We start from the raw sequence: 7,297 nt of genomic DNA, 5'->3' as shown, positions 1-7,297 counted from the left end.
ATAAAGTTTTTAACAGTAATAAATGATATAGAAAAAATTTAAAAGATACTTTTAAGCTACTTTAAATGTGTTTTTTAATAAAAAACATTTATATGCAAGATGTTTTATGTCAAATCGAAATCTCATTATTTTACATGTAATTTTAATTTAATTTTATTTTTTAATTTTATTATTAATTTTATTTTTACAAAATACTTTTGCTGTATGTTATTTTACGTTTTCAGTATAGCACATCAAACTAAAATAGGGAATATCGGTATGCATAGTTGTGATGCATTGTGAAAAATAAGGATATTTAATTTTTATAGCTTGTAGAAGCTTTCTAGAAGCTGTATTATTGTTTGATTAAGAACAAACTACTGAAATTATTGTTGTATTTACATAATACAATTATTTAATTTATTTGTTTAAAGAACTACTACCAAAAAGGTATCATTAACGTACTGTTAACATAAATGAAAAAAGTTTAGATTTGCTAAAGTAAACATGTATTTTTGCTGTTTATCAAACGGAGAAGTAAAATAAAAGTGCAGCTAGTAAACCGTTGCTACAGAATAAGGTAATGATAACGTAGCATTGCTTATATAAAATTTATAATTTTATACTATAAATTCTATCTGTATAGTATCTTATTTCATAATATCTATAACTTTTTAAATTTATACATTTGCCATAAAATTGTATAAAAGTAAGTGTAGCGTTATTTTGATTTTCAAGTAAAGTACAATTTTCATGCTTCTGATTACACAAACTGTCCTAATAAAGCTAATTTATGAAAGGCATCTTATAAATTTTTACTTTAATACTTCAAATTGTTAGCAGAAAGTTTATGTGTTTATATAATTATATGCAAAAAATAAAAGAAATAATGAGACAAATTGTCTTAATCAATTATAACATAAACAATATCAGGTAAGACTAATGTTACTAAACAATATGTATTTACTACTACTAATACAGTTTGAATGAGTGTTATTTAAGTTATCACCGTAATTAGATCTTTCTTATTAACAAATATTTTACTAGAAAAAAAAATGTTGTGTATTTTATTAAAACATAAATATGTAAGAGTCAAATATATTTCTATCTAAATTCGAAATAGAATATAAGGTGTTAAAAGTAAACGTTTAACTTTAACTTACTTCTAAGTCGTTTGATAAATAACTAAACTTTTGTGAATAAATATTTTTTTTAATTACTATTATCAAACATAAAATTACATTACTTTTATATCAATTCATAAACTGCTTTATTTTAACAGCTTTAAATTATCTTTCAGATTCTAAAACATGTTAGAAATTCTAAACAAAAAATGGCTTTATATAAACAGAAAAAGTTTAAAGTTTTTTTATCATATTAAAGATTCGTTTCTAGTAATTATTTAGACTAATTTTCTACTAAGTTTACTAATTTTTAATAATTTAGTTTTAGATATACTTAATCAAACATAATAATTTATAAAATTTATTTAAAAAATAAATTTAAGATAATTGGTTATTAAACGACAAAAAAGCGCTTTTTGTCCACGAAAAAACTTTTTGGTAATTAGTCGCACACCACGGATACCTTTTAAAGTCTTGTCCAGGACTAATATAAGTCTACAACTGTTATTAAGATCCTAAACAACATGAAAAAAACAGATTTAAAAAAATACGGTTTTAAAAACAAACATTAAAGAAAAATATTGCTATTTGGCAAAAAACTTTCTTTCCTAAAAATTTAGAAACATTTACCATTCACCTTCTGATTTAGATTTTTACATTTAAGCGCATAAGTTAATCTAGTTTATTATAACTCATATCGGTAACTATACATAATGATTCTGTTTTCAAAAATCTGTTCATGAGTATTTTTTCGGATATTAGAACTCTTATATAAATTATATTTTTTTTTAACAAGCAATTTTTTTTTAGTTATGTACGCTTAACAAAAGACAATTTAAAAACTATCATCAAAAATACAGTCCAATCTTATTTAATAACAGTAAACTATTTTTTTTTATAAATATAGCTATGATTAATCGCTCAAACTGTTTTTATCTCAAAAGACTACGTAAGTTTTAAAATTATAGCAAACCAAAGTACATATCAGAGGTTTATAAATTATTGATGGATTATATTATTATTCAAAGTATATACCTAAGTTTAAAAAAGCTTTCTAGTAGCTGTGTTTTTTACTCTTCTTTTAATTATAGTTGACATGGATTTGACTTCAGTCCCTTATACAAGATTCATACTCGAAGTATTACAGCTTTGTAAGTAATTATAGCAGTTTTCATATAAATTAAATAATTTTTTTTAATTAAAATTAAACATTTATAAATTGTTTTTAAAAATTAAGCAAAAAGTGTATTTTTTCGCTAATTTTATCGTTAGTAGTGTTTTTGTTCTAAAAAAAACATGTTTCTAAAATTTTTTTTTAAGCTTTTGTATACTTAGTTTAAAAAAACGTTATTCAAGCTACTTACCTATATTTTATGTGTCTTAAAGTATTAAAGCTCCAATAAGCCTAAAAGTATTAAAATTAACTGAACAAAAAAAAATCAAAAAGAATTTAAATTCACAGGTTTGCACATTCAAAAGTTTATTATGTTGAATGACTACAAATCTTACATACAATTTCAAGCAAGTGTTTTAAACTAATCCAATAACTAGGCTAACTAATTCTAAATAAGTTAATTTGAAGGTGCACTATCTTTGAAAGTTTTATTATAGCTATATATCCTTAGAACTAGGTATAACTAAATTTTTGTAAACTTACTGTACAAAAGCAAAGTTTTAACTATAATAACGAAAGATTTTTTAAAATTATTTGATCAGTTTTACATGTACTTACTTATTTTATTTGCTTTTAAATATTAGAACTCTTTTTTAGAGCTCTGTTAATATTTTAACTTTCAAAAAAAACTAGAAAATTTTCTGAAAAAAATTGTAAAATTGTAATAGTTTTTAATTTTAAGTCAATAAATAAAAGTTTTAGGAAGTCACACATATATTTTAATATACTTTAGTTTTAAAAGTAGTAACATTAATCAAAACTATTTTTTTTTAGTTTATAATCTATCTAAAGCTACTAAATCTAGGAAAATTTTTAATTTAATCAAATTTATGTATGTTTTGAATATCTGCATTAAACGGGTATGAACGATTTTACAAACTTTATTTAAATAAAGGCTAAACAATCTTAACATCTTCGGAAGCATTTAATTAAAAATGAAGCTAATTTTTTCTTGGTAATAAAAAAAATGTATACATTTATGAAGTTGAAAGTCATTATACTTATGTATACTTTATATGCTTACAGACTATTAAACCATTGGTTACTTTAAAACTTAATTTATGCTTTTGAATACATTTTAAGGGCAAAAGTCTAATCTAGTTTTTAGCAGCATTAGTAGTAGCTGCATTTTTTTTTTTTGCATTTTATTATTTGTTAAGTTAACCAGACACAATTCATTAAAATTCAACAAAGCATAAAATCGTTTAACAACAATTAAAAAAGTTTTTCAAAATTTCTTTGTTAATCCTTTCAAAAAAAAAAATTTTAATTAAAATTACAATTTATTAAAAGGAGTAATTAAAACAATTAAAAAATGTAGTAAGTTATCGATTACGCTTTATAGTTTAAACTAAATGAAAATGTTTACCTTTAACTAATTTAACTTTAACACAAATTGAAATAAACGATGTCGAAAAGTAAGTTTAATTTTAGATAAAAAAGTTGTGTAAAACAACTCACTTGACATTCAAACGATTTAGCTAACATAAAACGTTTAATCTAACTGTGAAAACAATAAATTGTTATTATGTATGCTTGATTCGCCTTAAAAAACACAAAGATGAACGAATAATTTTAATTGACTTTCGGTTAGGTTTAGTGCTTTTGGGTAATGGTTGAAAAACATATCGAATATGTTAAAATACACAGAAATTTTTGACTAAATTTGACTATTTATGTTATTAAAAATTAGTTTCTAATTTAACTATACTTTCATATTTTAAAAATAAAGTATTTAAAATATAGAATTAAGTAGAGTTAATTAAGGCAAATTTGTTAAATTTATCTTAAATTTAACTTATGTTGTTAAACTACACCATAAAAAAAGATCTTAGAAACATATGTTCTTAAAAGTACAAATATTAATTATATATTATAACTTTTTATGAGCACTTTGTAAAAATTGAAGTACTTTGTTTGTAAAAAAGTTTGTTTAATTCTAGTTTTATATAATATCATTTTAAATAGTACAAATTTAAATTAAACTTGTTAGTTAATGTAAGAGTTTTGCTATTTTAAATAATTTTGTGAAAGCAAATGTTATTGCCTACGTCATACCTCTGATTACAACAGGTAAAAGTAAATAAAAAAATATATAATATGTGTTGCTAAATTGACGTCATCTCATTAGCTATTAAGCAAATATTTAAAACAGCTTTCTAGTAGCTGTGTTAAACCCTTTTTAAAATATAAAGTTTTATTCAAATAGTTTACGAAATTTAAACTATTTTAAAACTTTTGTAAAGAAAGCAAATGTCCAACAAAATACAATTACAATAGTTCTTTACTAACTAGAAAAAACTGTAAGATTATTATGTCTCAAAAATGCTATTCACCTAGTTACTTTAACTTTATAGTTTACTCTTAGCTTAATTTCACTTTATACTTTTTAATTTTTGTTCAAATATCTATTATTTAATACTTTTACAATTATTGATTACAAACTAGTTTTTAGACAGAACAAACTTGTAAACTGTTTGTTTTTCTAATAAAAAAATTGGTAAAAATAACGTTCGACAAACTAAACAAGTACTTCAAAATAGTTTAAATAAAATGATCAAAATACGAAAAGATTAGTCTAACGAATAACCCAAAAAAAGGATTTGGTACGCTAAGCAAAAACCTCTGGCTAAAATTGTTGCTCCACATTTTCTGATTAGCATAAAGTTGCCATGAAACTTTTACTAAGACGCATAAAAACGTTAAAGTTTTTTTTTAATATTTGTTAAATTCAAATTAATTGCAAAGTTTGTCCTCAGTTTCTAAAGATACTGAAAATCATAACTCTAGGTCAGGGGTTATGTTAAAAGTTACAAACACTGATAAAATTATTTAAAGCTGAAACATTTACTTGTTTATAGTTTGTTCGATGTCGAATAGCTTGAAAACAATATTTTAAATATTGAATGATCATACTAATTCGATTATCAGACCACAAGCTTTCGGTAGACTGAGACCGGTTTCGTCCTGATTAGGACTCATCAGTCAGTCACAACCGAACAACTTTACAAGTTGTAAAACCTTTGCAAGCAAGTTTTTAGGTTTTTACTAACTGAAGAGTCCTAATCAGGACGAAACCGGTCTCAGTCAAGTTGTATAAAATGTCTTTTTATTTTGATTTTGGTCTGTACCACACTTATTTGTAAATTTAGCGTTGAAGAGTTTTTTTATTTATTTTGTTATATTAGTTGTTACATTTTTGAGTTATTGTATGTTGTATTCGCTTTGTTGAATCAACACTTTATCACTGTTATTGCTAGAATTTTATATGTATACTGGGCTGTAAATACTTATTTGTATTCATAAAGTAAAAGTAATTCCTTTACTCAGGTCGGAATTATAGGGTCCAAAAGATTTGACAAAATTAAATAAACTTACGTGATTCTTTATGATACTATAAACAATATGAAAAAATATATACTTACATGTTCAGGTACCAAGTTTATTTTAAAAACTTTTAAAATCAAAATCATCTAAGTTGATGTTGTTAGATCGATTAGGTTTTTTAAAGATATATATTTTTTCAGGAAGTTTTATATTCAAAATTATTTAAAAATTAACCAGGTTTTTTAATGAATATATATAAAACATGGCTTTAAGTTAAAAATCTGTTGAAAAACAACTGTAGTCAAATTTAACTACGATATTGCTAATCGGCATCTAGTTCTTCTTTAGCAAATTAGCATTTTTCATATATTTTACCTACGCTTTCAATTTACAACAAATAATAGTGTTATTAAGCCGTTCAAGAAGTAACGATATATATTAGTTAATAAATTTGCAACTATGTCAGTCTTAAACAGTTTTCTAGTAGCTGTGTTATCGTTTTATCAAAGTACATTTAGTTTTAAATATCTACCACAAGGTCTTGAGTATATCTAAAAGTGTTGTTTTATAGAAGTAACGATATATATTAGTTAAAAAATTTGCAACTATGTCAGTTTTAAACAGTTTTCTAGTAGCTGTGTTATCGTTTTATCAAAGTACATTTAGTTTTAAATATCTACAACGAGGTCTTAAGTATATCTAAAAGTATTGTTATATAATTCTAGTTTGTTGCAGTTTAGAAGCTGTATAACACTATCATATTTCTAAAAAAAAGATAAATTAAAAATCTTACAAAAGCTAAATTTATATATCCTAAGATTTCCTTAGTGAAAATACCTTAGTTAAACTTAACAAACAAAAGTTAAATGTATATTAAAAAAAACAAAAAACAATTAAATTGATTACATCACCTTGAACAAATTTTAAAACAATGTATAAAATTCAAGTATCGGAGTGGGTAAATTTTGAAGTTTAAAAATCTTTACTTGAAGATTTTGTAGGTTTATTTACAAAGTGAAGATTTATATTTTTGTCGATCTTGTTAACTTTTTGATTAAAAAGAATATATAGTTATTTAAAACCATTTTTAAAGAAAAGCTACAGCGTACCTAATCACTAGTAAAATAGAATCTTTTAATGTTACTATTTTAACTGTTACTTTTTACTCTAAAACTGTTTAAATCTTTTTACACCTTCAATGTTATTTGTAATTGCATTTTATTAAATCAGGGTTTCTTACCTGCATTTGTAACAAATACGAAAAAAAAACTTCAATAATAATTTGTCATATCATAAGAATAAACCGACAGATATTTTTCAGTTGAAGTTTAAATGATTATATGTAAGACTAAGCAATTTTATTTGTCTTACATGCCAGTATTTCGGTACAAGTGTATCAATTAAATTAAAAAAGTATTTAAAAATTAAACTTATTAACTGTTTGAATTTAAATTAAACGTTATTTTTTAATTACGAATACAAAAGGTTTTTATCTTCAAAAAAAATAACTAAATAATTTTGATAGTTAAATTGTCTAGTAACGTTAGTTTATAGGTTTACTTCAATCAAGATGTAAAATTGATATAAACAAAGTTAACGTTAATTGTTTCGTTTAACATTAAGTTCAAGCATGCTTAGAAACACAGATCAAAAGCTGTTACAAACTAAAATGAAATGTGGAAACTATTATTCG

Source organism: Thalia democratica, chromosome 5 (genome assembly GCF_965202585.1).
Source record: "Thalia democratica chromosome 5, ktThaDemo2.hap1.1, whole genome shotgun sequence".
Lineage (NCBI taxonomy): Eukaryota > Metazoa > Chordata > Thaliacea > Salpida > Salpidae > Thalia > Thalia democratica.
Note: the sequence above shows the minus strand (reverse complement) of the source record.